The sequence below is a fragment of the Salvelinus fontinalis genome, chromosome 15 (genome assembly GCF_029448725.1).
Source record: "Salvelinus fontinalis isolate EN_2023a chromosome 15, ASM2944872v1, whole genome shotgun sequence".
Taxonomy (NCBI): Eukaryota; Metazoa; Chordata; class Actinopteri; order Salmoniformes; family Salmonidae; genus Salvelinus; species Salvelinus fontinalis.
This window is the reverse complement of record NC_074679.1, coordinates 34,976,694-34,995,792: the sequence shown is the minus strand read 5'-3', so window position 1 is coordinate 34,995,792 and position 19,099 is coordinate 34,976,694. Positions and strand designations below refer to the sequence as shown.

The window sequence follows — 19,099 nt, the reverse complement described above, 5'->3', positions numbered from 1 at the left end:
AGAATGACGTCCCATCCAAGAAGATAAAAAGAAGAAGCACAAGAAGAAGAGCGGAGAACCCTCTACAGCAAGCAGTGGCTCATATTCAAATACTATCTACCCCAGTGATCTCCTGAAAAAGGCTGAGAGCACTCCTCACTAGTATGACGTCACACCCTTTGTTCCCAGTGAGACCCAGTCACTCAGGTCTACATGCTCTGGTAGGGATGTCAGGACTGTGCTCAAATGTATAAAGCATCTCAGAGTAGGAGTGCTGATATAGGATGAGTTGGACAAGGGGTGAACTGTTCCTAGACCAGCACTCCTACCCTAGGATGCTTTTTAAATACTTGCCCATGACTGGTAATACTGTACTGGTTGTTGCTGGGTAGGAGTGAGATTCAGTGTCTGTGGCTCAGTGCGTTACAGGAGGTCTACTCTGGGTGTCTAGACTGACTGCCAGTTGAAGTAGCTCTTCTTGACAGACTGAACTAACTACGACACACACACACGTCTCTATGTCTCTCTTTCAGGGACTGACTCCTAAACAGGAAACTTGTGTAACTCATCTTTGAAGCTACAGTTAAATTAGCCTAATGTAAGGATTATGATTTGGATCTGTTCTGTACTACCAATGTTTTACAACTAATCTGTGCTGTACTATCAATGTTTCTGACTTAAAGTACACCATTATATTTAAGCTCTGTACTCTACTCTTATTGTATTTGTATTGCATTTTTATACAATCATGAAAACGCTAACTTGCTACTTGCTACAACCCTTCTTTAGAGGTGTATACTCTGCATTGATCCTAACGGTGTTGTTCTTTCTGTCTACAGTGAGGAGGTGCAGTGTCAGCTGGAGGGGTCTTTTGTGTGGCTGGACGACCTCTAGACCCCCACCGATTGGCCCTTCTGTGTGGACAGAAGAGCAGAACTCTCCAACTAGGAGTACAAATTGCTCTACAGAGAAGACATCGCTAAGTAGGTAACCTCCCTTCCACTGCACCACCTTCCACTCTCCGCCTCTCCCCTTCACCCCCCCCTCATCTCTGCACCACTACAGCCATATCAGCTCTTGTGTAGCCGCTCATCAGCCATCATCTGCCCACTCTTACCCTGTCCATGCTAGTGAGCTGAACAGAGCTGAGCCGAGCTAAACTATACTGCACTGGCCTGGCATAGAAAATATCTGAGCCAGCACAGTCCGGTTCAGGTTGGCACAATAGTGTGAAAAGGGTATCTGTTGGCCAGCAGCCTGGTTCTGCTCCCAACTCAAGGTCAGTCAGAGAGGGAGTCAGTCAGCTCCAGCTGCAGGTGCCATAGCCTTCATTACAGTACGCATCATCACGGGGGGGGGGGGGGGGTGATAATAAATGCTGCACTGAGAGTTTTGGGTCTGCAGTCCTGCAGTAATCCATATCTCACAGGCGGTTTTACTACTTCAGCCCTCTTGCCTGCCTGCAGCCCACAGTCAGGGTGCGGAAATCCAAACGTTCACCTGCTGTAAATTCCTTCCTTCCTGTCAGAGCGCTTCTTAGATATAAGCTTTATGCCCTAGTGAGTTTAATAATAGGATGTATGCTTGTGGAGGGGAATATAGAAAGTGCCTATGGAAAGTCTACACCCCCTTGAACTTTTTTCACATTTTGTTGCGTTAGAAAGTGGGATTAAAATAATAGATTTAATTGTAATTTCTTGTCATTGAGCTACACAAAATACTCCATAATGTCAAAGTGAAAAGACAATTATACAAATCTTTACAAATTAATACAAATGTATTAACTAAAATATAATTGTTGCATTCTGTAAGTATTCACCCCTTCTGTTTAGGCAAGCCTAAATTAGTTCAGAAGTAAAATTTGGCTTAACAAATCACTAAAGTTATATGGACTCTGTGTGAAATAATAGGGGTTGACATAATTTTTGAAATACTGCCCCTTCTGTCCCCTAAACATTCAACATCTGTAAGGTACCTCAGTAAAGTATTGAATTTCAAGCACAAATTCAACTGCAAAGACCAGGGAGCTTTTCCTCATAAAGCCTCATAAAGAAGGGCAGTGATTGGTAGATGGTTAACAATAACAAATCAGACATTGAATATATCTTTAAGAATGGGACCATTGGAGATTTTAATAGGTACAGAGTTCATTGGCTTTGATAGTAGAACACTGAGGATGGATCAACAACATTGTAGTGACTCCACAATAATGACCTAAATGACAGAGTGGAAAGAAGAATACAAATATACAGTGCCTTCAGAAAATATTCCCTTGACTTATTCCATGTTTTGTTGTTACACCCTGAATTTAATTCAAATAGATGAACTAGATTTGTTTCTGAACCATCTACACTACACACAATACCCCATGTTTTTATTTTTGCAAATGTTTTTGAAAAATTAAATACAGAAATATCACATTGACATACAGTACCAGTCAAAAGTTTGGACACACCTACTCATTCCAGGGTTTTTCTTTATTTGTACTATTTTCTACATTGTAGAATAATAGTGAAGGCATCAAAACTATGAAATAACACATATGGAATCATGTAGTAACCAATAAAGTGTTAAACAATCAATCTATTTTATATTTAAGATTCTTCAAAGTAGCCACCCTTTGACTTGATGACAGCTGTGCACAATCTTGGCATTCTCTCAACCAGCTTCATGAGGTAGTCACCTGGAATGCATTTCAATTAACAGGTGTGCCTGGTTAAAAGTTAATTTGTTGCAATTTCTTAATGCTTTTGAGCCAGGGCTGGGCGGTATACCGTATTTGACTATATACCTGTATTTATGCACGGACCGGTTTGGGTTTTTACTTTACCTTCTATAACGGAATTTGAATGTTGGGTTTGTTAAATGTGATACCCCGTGTGTAACGTCCATTTTTATAGTTTACTCCGCTACAGCAAATCAAATTTTATTGGTCACATACACATGGTTAGCAGATGTTAATGCGAGTGTAGCGAAATGCTTGTGCTTCTAGTTCCAACAGTGCAGTAATATCTAACAAGTAATCTAACAATTCCCAACAATTACCTAATACACACAAATCTAAAGGGGTGAATGAGAATATGTACATATAAGTATATGGATGAGCGATGGCCGTTCGGCATAGGCAAGGTGCAGTAGATGGTATAAAATACGGTATATACATGTGATATGAGTAATGTAAGATATGTAGACATTATTTAGAGTGGCATTGTTTAAAGTGACCAATGATCCATTTTAAGTGTCCAGTGATTGAGTCTCAATGTAGGCAGCAGCCTCTCTGAGTTAGTGATGGCTGTTTAGCAGTCTGATGGCCTTGAGATAGAAGCTGTTTCTCAATCTCTCGGTCCCAGCTTTGATGCATCTCGCCTTCTGGATGATAGCGGTGTGAAAAGGCAGTGGCTCAGGTGGTTGTTGTCCTTAATGATCTTTATGGCCTTCCTGTGACATCGGGTGTTGTAGGTGTTCTGGATGGCAGGTAGTTTGCCCCCGGTGATGCGTTGTGCAGACCGCACCACCGTCTGGAGAGCCTTGCGGTTGAGGGCGGTGCAGTTGCCTTACCAGGCTGTGGTAAGCCCGACAGGATGCTCTCGATTGTGCATCTGTAAAAGTTTGTCAGGGGTTTGGGTGACAAGCCAAATTTCTTCAGCCTCCTGAGGTTGTCTGTGTGGGTGGACCATTTCAGTTTGTCTGTGATGTGTACGCCCAGGAACTTAAAACTTTCCACCTTTTCCACTGCTGTCCCTTCGATGTGGATAGAGGGGTGCTCCCTCTGCTGTTTCCTGAAGTCCACGATCATCTCCTTTGTTTTGTTGACGTTGAGTGAGAGGTTGTTTTCCTGACACCACACTCTGAGTGCCCTCACCTCCTCCCTGTAGGCTGTCTCGTCGTTGTTGGTGATCAAGCCCACTACTGTTGTGTTGTCTGCAAACTTGATGATTGAGTTGGAGGTGTGCATGGCCACGCAGTCGTGGGTGAACAGGGAGTACAGGAGAGTGCTGAGCACACACCCTTGTGGGGCCCCAGTGTTGAGGGTCAGCGAACTTGAGTCATCCCTCTCTCTCTCTCTCTCTCTCTCTCTCTCTCTCTCCATGCAGCTTTCCACACAGATCTAGTCCCACCCCCTGTCACTCAAGGAGCGCATTTGTTATTGCTTGACCACAAGACACTTTCGTTCAGTCTGCAGGGTCAATGTAGCACATGCAACAATGTTGATGACAACAACGTTGTTTACACTTTGATCTTAATATAAATCCACAAGCGTTATATAATTACAATATTAGTTTGTGTTTCTTACATCTGCAAACAGCTAGTTTGTATTTTCTTAGCAAGTTAAGCTAAATTGTGATAGCCACTAATGCTAATCATTAGTTTGCTGGCTAGCTAATAAAGTACTGAGTCAGAGCAAATGTTGCTAGCCAATACAGTCTGATACCAGTACTGGTGGAGGCTTAAATCAGCATGTTGTTTGTGCAACAGTATCTTCTAAATCAGGGATGCAGGATTTAAAAAAGACATACAAAATTGTGGAAAAACGACGTCTAGAGGTTTTTTTTTTACAAAATTTTTTTAATTTATGAATTGGCTCGGGGGCCTGATCAAACGGTCTCGTAGGCCATATACGGCCCAGAGGCCGGACGTCCCCCACTCCTGTTCTAAATGAAAGAGGAATAGGCGAAGCATGAATATGTTGGCTATATGAATAAAGATTTAATGTAGCCAAAGATTGTAGGGTCCCCGAGGAAACACTGAAAATCACTTTGGTTCCTATCCTGTCACAATAACTTGTCCATGGCATTTTCATTCGTTGTCATGTTAAACAACACTGTATTCAAAGTGCCCACTATTATTTATACTCTAACTATTGAATTATAATAAACATTTTATTTCCATGATTCCAAAAGTTCACCCAAGTGTTTCGATCTAAATCGCAATTGCAACATTTGGTTAAAAATAAGGCCTAGTATTTTTGCCCATATCGTGGCAGTGGAAATGATCTCAAATGAGTGCAGGAAATGCAGAAATAAATGGAAATGCAGGAAATGATTTTAGGTTGAAGTTGAATTGAACAGTATTAAACAATCAGAATGGAGAAGGACCCATTGAAATCATTTAGAATATATGTGTTGCCACCCTAGGGTCACGAACTACTCATAAAGCAAATTTAGAACTTTTATTAATCAAAAACATAAAATACAGTCAAATAACGTCATACTGTCAAAAATGTGAAAAATACCATGATATGATATTTTGGCCATATCGCCCAGCCCTAGTTTGAGCTAATCAGTTGTGTTGTGACAAGATATGGTTGGTAAACAGAAGATGGTGGCCTCCATTCTTAAATGTAAAATGTTTGGAACCACCAAGACTCTTCCTAGAGCTGGTCAGGGAGGTGATCAAGAACCCGATGGTCACTCTGACAGAGCTCCAAAGTTCCTCTGTGGTGTTGGGAGAACGTTCCAGAAGGACAACTATCTCTGCAGCACTCTACCAATAAGGCCTTTATGGTAGAGTGGCCAGACGGAAGCCACTCCTCAGTAAAAGGCACATGACAGCCCGCTTGGTTTGCCAAAAGGCACCTAAAGGACTCTCAGATCGTGAGAAACAAGATTCTCTGATGAAACCAAGGTTGAAATCTCACTCACTCACTCACTCACTCACTCACTCACTCACTCACTCACTCACTCACTCACTCACTCACTCACTCACTCACTCACAGCAAGCTAAGATAAATGTGATCAATATAGCCAATGATTGGACTGGTGCTTGGTGTTTTGCTGTAAGGGGGACTTTGGTTTTACCTTTTGGATGAGGTCAGGTGATGCTGAACCCCTTTCACAACTCTCTCAAAACAACCATTTCTCAAGACATTCCACTACTGTGTTTTCTTTACAGGGATTCTACATGTTACTGTAATGATTATAATGTCTTTCAAGGTACAAGAGGAAAGGCCGTTCTTCTCTGGGTTTTGACCCGCGATCTCAGGCCGTGAGCTGTTCTGAGTCCGGCCCAGAGAAGAAGAGAGTTGACAGAGACCCGACCGCTACTTCTCCCTCACCGTCCGCCAGCTGCTGAGGTCAAATCCACGCTGCCTAGACCACCACCAGAGGTCACTACCACCCTACCCTTCATCCCTGTGCCCCCTTGCCTGGAAGGTGAGGCTGAGGGGGGTGGTTCTTCCCTGGGCCAGGCCCCCTGGGTCAACCCGCTGGGGGTGTATGACTCCTCCACCTCCCTGTGGCTTCAGGGGAAGGCGGAGCAGGGCAGGGCAGAGGAACAACCCTCTATTCCCAGAGACAATGCTGCCGCCCTGCTGGCTGAACAGGTTTAGGACTTTAACAGGAGGCTGAGGGAAAGCACAACAGGCACACACACCTGGCTGCAGTTTGTCCACTTCCAGGTACGGTATTCAACGTTAAAATCCCACAATTACAACCACACCAATCAGTGCCATCACATCACATTAGATTTCACTAGGATTTCAAAATAGTTTTTGCTGGCCTTTTCACCAGGACAGGAAATGTCTTGATACAAAAAAAATCACATGATTATGTACTAGCTACTATCATAACCTTTAAATGATAATAACTTCCCGATCTGTATTACAGGACGAAGTGGCGAGTGCCCCCGGGGTGTTTGGTGACTTCTCTGAGAACGAGACAGAGCGCCAGAAGAGGTCAGTGAGGCCATGCATTTTGGATCGAGCGATGGACAGTAACCCCAGCTGTGTGGAGCTGAAGCTGGAGCTACTGCGTCTGTGCAGGGAGCTGTGGGAGCTACTGCGTCTGTGTAGGGAGCTGTGGGAGCTACTGCGTCTGTGCAGGGAGCTGTGGGAGCTACTGCGTCTGTGCAGGGAGCTGTGGGAGCTACTGCGTCTGTGCAGGGAGCTGTGGGAGCTACTGCGTCTGTGCAGGGAGCTGTGGGAGCCAGCTGCTCTGTTGAAGGAGTGGAAGAAACTGGTGTTCCTGCACCCCAACAACGCCCCCCCCCCACTGTGGAGGAAGTACCTGCTGTTTGTGCAAAGCCACTCAGCACCTTCTATGTGTCAAAGGTCAATACGGTGTACGGGAAGTGTCTGAGCACGCTGGCGGTAGTGCAGGACGGGAGCATGTTGTCTCACCGGGCGCTGCCGGGCACTGATGAACACATGCTGGGTAATTGTCCAAGCCACATGCAATATACACTACATATTATTATGTTTTAAATTCAATTTAGCATGAATAACGTCTAACTTATTTAAGGTAGACTCAGCGATATGGCGTCGATGCAGAAAGTAAACGGCATAGTGGGGCAATTTCCGCAGCAACTAAGAGCGTTGACGCGTGACGCTCAATTTCTCCGCTGTTTTGGTGCTCTAGCTACCACACTGTGAACAGCGCGTAGCGAACCCCTGCACGTACAGATACTGTGTGAGAGCGAAGTCTTGCATCTTATTCATCTCAATGTCTGCGTTGCTGCTCGTGGCAACATCATTTCTCACTCACTGCCTGCTCTCTGGACATAATACTGTACATTCAAGCTTGTTCTGATTTTTTGTTCTCATCCTTCGTTCGCACAGGGCCGTCCTGTAGAGGGGCTGACACAGAGAGCGAGAATTATGGTTCAAGTTTCTCCTCGTCAGTATGTTATGTGCTGGTGCTGTATTGAACTGTTTGTGGTTCATTGTGCATGTTTGGACTGTTACCGTGAGAGTGGAAGAGAAGAGTTGATGAGTCGTCATTTTGGTGGAAGAGAAAGGTGCCGTTGTCTAATATCATGTTGTAGGGATGGTTTCGATGGTCTAGACATGGAGGGAGTGATTGAGAGCTATGTCATTCTTCTACTGGGGTCAGCTAATAGATAACCTGTGTGTGTGTGTGTGTGTGTGTGTGTGTGTGTGTGTGTGTTTATGTATCTTTCAACTCCTTTCAGAAGCCTTTGGTATGGATTTGATGAGCTTGTAATCTCTCGTGATAGACTAACTTGTGATAGCTGGCTAGCTGGGCTCCCGAGTGGGTCAGCGGTCTAAGGCACTGCATCTCCGTGCTTGAGGAGTCACTACAGACACCCTGGTTCGAATCCAGGCTGTATCACAACCGGCCGTGATTGGGAGTCCCATAGGGCGGCGCACAATTGGCCCAGCGTTGTCCGGGTTTGGCCAGTGTAGGCCGTGATTGTAAATAAGAATTTGTTCTTAACTGACTTGCCTAGTTAAATAAAGGTAAGAAAAGAAAGAAGAAAGCATTATTGTGGTTATGTCTATCATGATGTCATTGCCACATGTCTATGGGTGTAGCAGAGCCATAGTACCAGGGCCTCATCAGCAGGCGAACGTTGTGGAATGGTGCAGATAGATGTCATAAATAGAACTGACATGATTCCTTCTACATGACAGTTATATCTGCAACTTTCTGTAACATCTTTCACCTTCCTGAAAAGACCCCTAAACAGGTTTGTGCTGTGTCATGTTTCTGACCACTGACAGGAGAAAAGGACCCGAAAGGAGAGGGAGGGAGGGAGGGAGAAGGAGAGACGAGAGACGAGAGACGGAGTGGGAGAGGCAGAAAGAGGGAGGATAATGGATATCCAGTGTCTATCCTGCTGATCCATGATATGAATACTGCAGCGATGGCTTAGCCTCCTGGCCCTCTGGCAGCTGCCCCTCAATTTGTCTAATGAAACTATTATCTAGTTAGACTGGCTGGCCATCGGTCAGTCTGGGTAGGGCTGTCACTGGGCTGATCCTGGAACTATCCTGTCAGGGCTTTAGCCTGTTGAACAATGATAAGGATGGGACGCACTCCAGGCACAATTCAAGCCTTTTTTCCCCCTGTCTAAATAATACGATTTAAACAAACAGAAGCCAGTCCTCGGCATTCATTAGCCTACTGGAACAATTTGTCTGTCTACCACAGCTTACTGTTATTACAACAATGACTGGTTGTCTAAGGGTGGAATAACATGATATAGATTTGATGTTATCCAGTGATGCCCCGCTTATTCAAATCACCTGGAATTTTGTTTAACATACTGTAACTATTTGGGTTCATAGATCACCTGCTGCAACTCAGGAAACAGGCTAGCTGTTTCAGGTTCAACACATGTACGTAATCACTTGTAGAATCTTTGGTATTCTCAACTCGACTTGATAGGTACAGAAAGCTCTTTTATTTGAGTGATTCTCTTGTTACAATATGATGGTCACAGACTCCCTCTTGTGGTTGGATAGTACATATTTGAGCGTTTCTGCAGCTGCACCGTTGACAGCTCAAACAGTGTGGGAGATCTAAGCATGGAATAAGCAGTATGTGCTAAAACTGGACCATAGCCTCTGCTTACATAAGAATGCTGGTCATATATCTACACCGGGCTCCTTGCATTCCGCTGAGGGAGACTGTCAGTATCTTTGACTGTTTGTTTCCTTTTAGAAAATGCTGACGGCAGGTAGCCTGGTACCAGATCTGTTTGTGCTGTCTTGCCAACTCCTATGGTCATTGTCATGCCAGTGATTATAGGTGTTGAGCAAGACAGTACAAACATATTTGGGACCAGGCTACAAGGCAGGGCAATGAAAACCCCAACTTGTAGGGAACATCTGCAGGAGACGGCAGCATTAATTATAACTTGATAAGGATTTAATGAATAATGAAGACCGCTTTTGAGAAGCTGCCATTTAATGTGACCTCAAGCATGTGTACCTTTAATTGGCCTGCTGAATTTTTCATCCAGGAAAGATTAGCTATCTGTTATTACTTTTCAAACTTTTTTTCCTGCCATCTCTCACTTTATTTTCCTCATCATTCTCAGTTTTTTCTTCACTCAAAGTCTGAGGATATATTCATCTTTAATAGCTCGTACTAAACTAACGGACCTGTGCTGGTTCTAATAAGTGGGATTGAAGTGGGTGCTTTGTGTCAAGGCAATTGAAGTGGGTGCTTTGTGTCACTTTGCGTCTAGTATAAAGAGATGGCCAGTTTACAGAGGAGTACAATAAGGACGTCATTCTCAGATTGGTAGGTAAGGGTGCACTTGATCGGCTAGATGTTCTGTACCATTCTGCCATCCGATTTGCAATGGCAGAAAGGTACAGAACATCTAGCCGGTCAAGTGCACTCTTACCTGCCGATCTGAGAATAACATCTCCATAATCTAACATTTGATTCAGGGTTAGTTTGGCAGAGGAGCGATTACAATACAGAAAACCAAGCCTAGATTAGATGGCCTGATTTAATGATGTGGTATTGAATGTTCCCTCTGTCTCTGTCTTTATCTCTGCAGCCATCTTCCTCCAGCAGTGTCATTTCCTCAGGCATGCAGGCCACTCAGAAAAGGCTGTGCGCCTGTTCCAGTGCCTGCTGGACTTCACCTTCTTCAAGCCAGACACTGTCAAGGACCTATCCACCAGACAACAGGTAGACACACACACAGTCATTCCCCATGTACCTCTGCAAAGAACACGCATGCATCCGGCTGGTTGCTCTCTCCAGAACAGACTCAGGATGAATTGGGGGTCTGTGTTACCGTATTGGCTGTTTATCCAGAGCCAGTGCACCAGTGGGATGTGTTTACCTTAGACTAGGGCTGTGTGTTTTCCGTCACAGGCATTAAAGCAGTGCTGGGGACCCATCCAGAGAGTGCCCTTCAGGCTATGGTCTGGGCCTTGTCACTTTACTTTAATCTCTACATGGAAACTTTGCTAAGGGGGCATTTAAAATGCACGATCAGCTTTTAATAGAGGCTTTTTACCAGCAGTGGTGCATTCTAATTCCTATCCAAATGAGCCCTGGCTTTCTCATCCAAATCCCTTTCTGCTGAGTGAAAGGTAGAAGAAGGAATATTACCTTTATCAAGTATTGGGAGAGAGAGAGGTCTCCCTTTCCTCTGTGAGTTTATACTGACAACTAGCTGGCCAAATAGAGAGGTACAATAGAAAACATTTTGAGAGGTTTCATATTCATGGGATATTCAAGCATGGAATACGAATTAGTGTTTAATAACTTAGCTACTATACGTGCTGAATTATGAACAATGTTGCTTGCGATCCTCCGAAGGATGTGTCTGGGGGCTAAGCTTCTGCTCACTATGTCTGGCCAGCAACCTTCATCTGTCAGCAGAAAAAGCTTTCACAGGCTCATCATTTGTACAAATATAGAAGGTAACCCACTTCATTACTTTAATACATTTGAAAACCCAATTGTGTAACAACATAATTTATGTAAACTGACATTATTTGTTGACACATACAGTTGAAGTTCGAATTTTACATACACCTCAGCCGTATACATTTAAACTCAGTTTTTCACAATTCCTGACATTTAATCCTAGTAAAAATTCCCTGTCTTAGGTCAGTTAGGATCACCACTTTATTTTAAGAATGTGAAATGTCAGAATAATAGTAGAGAGAATTATTTATTTCAGCTTTTATTTCTTTCATCACATTCCCAGTGGGTCAGAAGTTTACATACACTCAATTAGTATTTGGTAGCATTGCCTTTAAATTGTTTAACTTGGGTCAAACGTTTTGGGTAGCCTTCCACAAGCTTCCCACAATAAGTTGGGTGAAGTTGGGCCCATTCCTCCTGACAGAGCTGGTGTAACTGAGTCAGGATATTAGGCCTCCTTCCTTTCACACGCTTTTTCAGTTCTGCCCACATATTTTCTATAGGATTGAGGTCAGGGCTTTGTGATGGACACTCCAATACCTTAACTTTGTTGTCCTTAAGCCATTTTGCCACAACTTTGGAAGTATGCTTGGGGTCATTGTCCATTTGGAAGACCCATTTGCGACCAAGCTTTAACTTCCTGATTGATGTCTTGAGATTTTGCTTCAATATATCCACATCATTTTCACTACTCATGACGCCATCTATTTTGTGAAGTGCACCAGTCCCTCCTGCAGCAAAGCACCAACACAACATGATGCTGTCACCCCCGTGTTTCGCGGTTGGGATGGTGTTCTTTGGCTTGCAAGCCTCCCCCTTTTTCCTACAAACATAAAGATGGTCATTATGGTCAAACAGTTCTATTTTTGTTTCATCAGACGAGTGGACATTTCTCTAAAAAGTACGATCTTTGTCCCCATGTGCAGTTGCAAACCGAAGTCTGGCTTTTTTTATGGCGGTTTTGGAGCAGCTGAGCAACCTTTCAGGTTATGTCGATATAGGACTCGTTTTACTGTGGATATAGATACTTTTGTACCTGTTTCCTCCAGCATCTTCACAAGGTCCTTTGCTGTTCTGGGATTGATTTGCACTTTTCGCACCAAAGTACGTTCATCTCTAGGAGACAGAACGCATCTCCTTCCTGAGCGGTATGACGGCTGCGTGGTCCCATGGTGTTTATACTTGCGTACTATTGTTTGTACAGATGAACGTTTGGAAATTGCTCCCAAGGATGAACCAGACTGTTCGAGGTCTACAATAGTTTTTCTGAGGTCATGGCTGATTTCTTTTGATTTTCCCATGATGTCAAGCAAAGCGGTGAGTTTGAGTTTGAAGGTAGGCCTTGAAATACATCCACAGGTGCACCTCCAATTGACTCAAATGATGTCAATTAGCCTACCAGAAGCTTCTAAAGCTATGACATAATTTTCTGGAATTTTCCAAGCTGTTTAAAAGCACAGTCAACTTAGTGAATGTAAACTGACCCACTGGAATTGTGATACAGTGAAATAATCTGTCTGAAAACAATTGTTGGAAAAATTACTTGTCATGCACAAAGTAGATGTCCTGACCGACTTGCCAAAACTAAACTTTGTTCACAAGAAATTTGTGGAGTGGTGGAAAAAGAGGCCCATTATCAGCAACCATCACTCCTGTGTTCCAATGGCACATTGTGTTAGCTAATCCAAGTTTATAATTTTAAAAGGCTAATTGATCATTAGAAAACCCTTTTGTAATTATGTTAGCACAGCTAAAAACTGTTGTCCTGATTGAAGAAGCAATAAAACTGGCCTTCTTTAGACTAGTTGAGTACAACGCTGTGTACTACTCCCTTCACAGAACAGCGCAAACTGGCTCTAACCAGAATAGAAAGAGGAGTGGGAGGCCCCGAAGCACAACTGAGCAAGAGGACAAGTACATTAGAGTGTCTAGTTTGAGAAACAGACGCCTCACAAGTCCTCAACTGGCAGCTTCATTGAATAGTACCCGCAAAACACGTCTCAACGTCAATAGTGAAGAGGCGACTCCGGGATGCTGGCCTTCTAGGCAGAGTTCCTCTGCCCAGTGTCTGTGTTCTTTGTCCCATCTTAATCTTTTCTTTTTATTGGCCAGTTTGAGATTTGGCTTTTTTTTTGCAACTCTGACTAGAATGCTAGCATCCCGGAGTCGCCTCCTCACTGTTGACGTTGGGACTGGTGAACAGCTGTGGGCAAGGTTCTGACAAGCTTCTGGGTTTTGTTGGTGGTGGCAAGGACACACCCAAGAAACACCCACATCAAACCACACCCCCAAATCAACTCACGTTTGGCTTCTGTCATGGCCGCCAGCATTTCTTGAGGAGCGAGCCAAAAAACTATGCCAAATCAGCGGGTGCAGTTCCCCTTTAATGAGGAAGAGAGAGACTCCCTGTGGCTTTACTCTGTAATCATCTGATTATTAGAAAATGATCTGAGCAATTTCTCCAGAAATTAGAGCAGTATAAACAGTACCACCTTAAATTCTACACTAATGAGTTTCTGCTGTTCTCCATGGAGGTCTGGTTTGCTAATCACTGCAGCACTCTGTTGATGGCAGCCAGAGACGTGCACTGGCAGCATTATGTTGATGGCAGAGAGACACATGCTGTCCTGCCATGGTCCTGTTACTGTCCTGCAGGCTATCCTGTAGTGCAGCCTAATGTTCTTCCTGTCAGGAGAACTGCTGACCTCAGCGCAGACAGAGACAACTGCCCTCAACCCATGAAATGATTACATTGTTGAAATAACTGACATTCCCACTCCTCCACCCACTCTGTGATTGTGCTTAGTGTTAATTACTGTGTTATTTATGAATTGATTGATATAAATATATTTTTTGTATTGTATTAAACCATACCATTGACCTTTGCCCTTTGTGGTCCCCTAGGTGGAGTTCTTTGAGCCCTTCTGGGACAGTGGGGAGCCCTGTGTCGGGGAGAGGGGGGTCAAGGTGTGGAGAGCCTAGATGATGCAGCAGGAGAGTGGAGGCTGGCTCCAACCCAGTGAACAAGGTCAGTCACATTATAGCTAGCCTATACTAAAACCTGTGGTAACACACATGAAGTCGGCTCACAAAACGACTTCTAACTTCCTTCAGACTGGACACAGAGGCATACAAATGGTATCCACAAGTGTCCCTTTAACCTTCCTGTGTTGTATCACTAATTGCACTAGTAACATCATTGTATAAGGACATTTTGGCGATATAAGTCGTAGTGTTGTAATCTTAAAGGAATACATCAGGATTTTGGCAATGAGGCCCTTTATCAACTTCCCCAGAGTCGGATGAACTCGTGGATACCATTTTTATGTCTGCATGGGATTTGAAGGAAGTTGCTAACTAGCCTTAGTGCATCTGCTAACTAGCGTTAGCACAATGCCTGGAAGTCTATGGGTATCTGCTAATGCTAGTTAGCCTTGGCTCACAAAACGACTTCTAACTTCCTTCATACTGGACACAGAGACATATAAATGGTATCCCTTTAACCTTTAGAACCTCTGTGTGACAGATGATGAAGATGATAAAGATCAGGAGGAATCAGAGGTGAAGGATAAGACCTGGCCCAAGTGGAGGATCTGGTTGGACGTGGCGACGTCACATAAGGCCATCTATTGGCTGCCTTGGAGGGCAGACAAAACCAAAGGCCAATTTGTGGAGGACTGTGAGGACCCGGACTGACAGGTATTGGCTGTAATCACTGGTGATAGTGGTGCCAAACCTGGGATATATCTACCATTAAGAATGGGTCCTAGCGTTGCTATTTACATTGCATTCGGAATGTATTCAGACCCCTTGACTTTTTCCACATTTTGTTACGTTACAGCCTTATTCTAAAATGTATTAAATAGTTTTTTCCCCTCATTAATCTACACACAATACCCCATAATGACAAAGCAAAAACAGGTTTTTAAAAATGTTTAGAAATGTATAAAAATAAATACAACTGAAATATCATATTTACATAAGTATTCAGACCCTTTACTCGCTACTTTGTTGAAGCACCTTTGACAGCAATTACATCCTCGATTTGGGGAGTTCCTCCCATTCTTTTCTGCAGATCCTCTCAAGCTCTGTCAGGTTGGATGGGGATCGGGTTCAAGTCTGGGCTCTGGCTTGGACATTCAGAGACCAGAAGCCACTACTGTGTTGTCTTGGCTGTGTGCTTAGGGTCGTTATCCTGTTGGAAGGTGAACCTTCAACCCCCGTCTGATGTCCTGAGCAGGTTTTAATCAAGGATCTCTGTACTTTTCTCCGTTCACCTTTCCATCGATCTTGACTAGTCTCCCAGTCCCTGCCGCTGAAATACATCCCCACAGCATGATGCTGTCACCACCATGCTTCACCGTAGCGATGGTGCCAGGTTTCCTCCAGACGTGACACTTGGTATTCAGGCGAAAGGGTTTAATCTTGGTTTCATCAGACCAGAGAATCTTGTTTGTCATGGTCTGAGAGTCCTTTAGGTGCCTCTTGGCAAACGCCAAGCAGGCTGTCATGTGCCTTTTACTGAGGAGTGGCTTCCGTCTGGCCACTCTACCATAAAGGCCTGATTGGTGGAGTGCTGCTGAGATGGTTGTCCTTCTGGAACGTTCTGCCATCTCCACAGAGGAACTCTGGAGCTCTGTCAGAGTGACCATTTGGTTCTTGATTACCTCCCTGACCAAGGCCCTTCTCTCCCGATTGCTCAGTTTGACCGGGAGGCCAGCTCTAGGAAGAGTCTTGGTGGTTTCAAACTTCTTTCATTTAAGAATGATGGAGGCCACTGTGTTCTTGGGGACCTTCAATGCTGTGAAATGTTTTTCTTCGACCTCATGGCTTGGATTTTGCTCTGACATGCACTGTCAACTGTGGGACTTTATATAGACAGGTGTGTGCCTTTCCAAATCATGTCCAATAAATTTAATTTACCACAGGTGGACTCCAATCAAGTTGTAGAAGGATGATCAATGGAAACAGGATGCACCTGATATCAATTTTGAGTCTCATAGCAAAGAGTCTGAATACTTATGCAAATTATTTCTGTTTTTTATTTTAATACATTTGCAAAAATTTCTAAAAACCTGTTTTGGCTTTGTCATTAGGGGGTATTGTGTGTAGATTGATGAGGAAAATATTTATTAAATCCTGCTGACACTTCCTGTTATAGTCTACAGTTCCTGGAGCCTGCTGCTGGAGGACCTGGCTCTGCTGGGAGACGTTCATGATCCTGACTCACCTCTGATGACCTTCCCGTCAGCCCCGTGGGTCACATAACTTTGATGCAGGGCACCAGGAGGGGGGCTTGGCTGTGTAAGCAGGGGGAGGAGTTTCTGTTCTCTGCTCAGGAGAGAGCCGTCTTCTCACTGCACTGGATCCAGAATGAGAAGCTCAAGGTAACACCAGGTTACCCTAGCTACAAGCTTTAGAGTCAGGCAAGCATGTGCTCAGCCAAGGGCAGTTCCTTTGGTTTGAAAGGCTTTTTCTAATCGTGAAGGAATTAAAAGTAATTGTAAATGTACATGTCTTCAGTCCTTATTAATGCCGAACCATGTGTCCTTCCCCCTCTCATTCTCCACTGAGATTCTCCCACTAATGCTCATGTCTCTCTGTGTCCCTTCTCCTTCGCTATATGGAACATGAAGGTGCTGAGGTACGTGTGTGGAAGAAACGGGAAGCGTGTGAAAGCCCAGGGGAAGAGGAGCAAGCGCCTGGCCAAGCGCTGGCTGAGCCTGCGGAGGGAGTACGCCCACCTGGAGTGGCTGCTAGGGAATCTGGACGAGGCCCACATGGTGTTCGACACGGGTCTGGGCGTGGCAGGGGGGCTGGAGGTGAAGGAGGCCTGGCGAGGGGGTACGGGCGGAGCAGTGGCAGGGAAGACTGTCACTTGGTTAAGTAGGCTCTAGTGTTGTCTAATCTTGATTATTGTCCAGTCGTGTGGTCCAGCGCTGCAAGGAAAGACCTAGTTAAGCTGCAGCTGGCCCAGAACAGAGCGGCACGTTCTGCTCTTCATTGTAATCAGAGGGCTGATATAAATACTATGCATGCCAGTCTCTCTTGGCTAAGAGTTGAGGAGAGACTGACTGCATCACATTAATCTGTTGAAAATCCCAAATTGTTTGCATAGTCAAGTTACACACACCTCTGACACACACACTTATCCCACCAGACATGCCACCAGGGGTGTTTTCACAGTCCCCAAATCCAGAACAAGTTCAAGAAAGCGTACACTATTATATAGAGCCCTTGATGCATGGAACTTCCTTCCATCTCATATTGCTCAAAGAAACAGCAAACCTGGTTTCAAAAAACAAATAAAGCAACACCTCAGAGCACAACTCCTCTCCCCTATTTGACCTAGACAGTTGGTCTGTATGCATTGATATGTAAGCTATGTGTGCCTTTATACAGTTCTGTCCTTGAGCTGTTCTTGTCTGTTGATGTTCTGTATTATGTCATTCTGTATTATGTTTCATGTTTTGTGTGGACGCCAGGAAGAGTAGCTGCTGCTTTTGCAACAGCTAATGGGGATCCTAATAAAATACCAAATACCACTACCGCCGTGTCTTCACCAGCAGTCTATATCCTCACCAAGTTAGCAGAGGGTAGTTCGTATGCCCCCTTCACTGGACAGGTGGCTCCAGTGGCCGTTCTGAAGCCCAGGAAGGCATATGAGCAGGCGGTGGTGAGCTCCCTGCCGGGCAGGTCAAAGGGCTAGTGGGGTGTTATGCCCTGTTCCATTACCTGATGCTGCAGATGTCAGCCTGGCCAGGGAGAGGCTGGAGCAACACCCCAGTATCTCAGCCCAGGGGTCAGCTAGCAGCGAGCGACACAGACACAGAGCTCTGCTGCCTCAGCGTGTGAGGCCCTGGCTGTCCAGCAGGCGGCACTGCTGTGCTACCACAACAGCACCAGCGTGTACCCAGTCAGCCATCTCAGACTGGCGTTGACCTCGGCACTAGCCTGCTCTGGCTCGAGTGCCCCCCGTGGCAGCTCTATGTGCAGATGGAGAACCGCTACCACAGCGGCGGCAGGGCACGCCGCTTATTCCACAGCGTGGCCAAGGCTAGTGCCAGTGTTGTGCCGTGCCTGTTCGCCATCAGTGCAGAGCAGCAGAGGAAGCAGCTGGTGGACTCTACAGACGTGGGAACACTGAGGATGGAAGACTTTAATCAGTATCAATTTAATCAAATAATGTTGATAACAACACACACACAAATAGATAGTACTAGTCTGCAGTCTGCAGTAGCTCACATTTAGATTGAAGTTAATTTGGTTAGCCAACTGGATGTTTTTTCGCGAGTTGTAATTGCTTTCTTGGCAGGTCTGGTTGCTATGGCGACACCTTCTCCACCCTTCCAGAGAACGGCCTAAGCAACCGTATTCGCTCACTGTTTGAGAACGCCATAGCAACAGAGCACGGGGTCCCACGGTCCGTTGCTGTGGAGGATGTACATGAATTTCCTGGTAAGACACCTCTTTAAAACATACCCCTAAATCATTATCCAGTTATCAGAACCTCTGTTTGTTCCAATAGCCGAATGATGAACGAGCATTGGAAGTATGGCTGAAGCTGACTTCTGGTGTTTTGTTGTGTACTATAGGTGTCAGAAGGGAAAGTGGAGAAGGGAAGAGAGCTCTCTAGGATGGGCCAAGGTGAGCACAGTGACAGATGAAATGATGAAACAGTGATAATTAGTAGCTCTTTGGTGTGTTCTAGTCAGAATATATGAACCTGTTTCTGACGTGTGTGTTTGTGTGTGTCTATCCACAGGGTTTATACATGGACACGGTGCAGCTCTTTCCTGAGCACGTGCAGGAGTTCCTGGACCTGATGACAGCAGGAGCTCAAACAGAGTTCCCATGGAGGAGGTGGACATACTGCTGGAGGACTGAGGCTCTAAAACTCTTCCCACAGTGCAACAGGGCCCTGGCTTCCTCAGACACTACTGTGGACACTCAGACGTCGTGCACTGACCAATAGAACAGTG

At 44.9% G+C, this 19,099-nt stretch overlaps 1 pseudogene; it reads left to right on the top strand.

The window, feature by feature from the left end:
• Nucleotides 1-192: 192 nt before the first annotated feature.
• LOC129812115 (nuclear exosome regulator NRDE2-like) lies at nt 193-19,089 on the top strand (annotated as a pseudogene).
• Nucleotides 19,090-19,099: the final 10 nt, after the last annotated feature.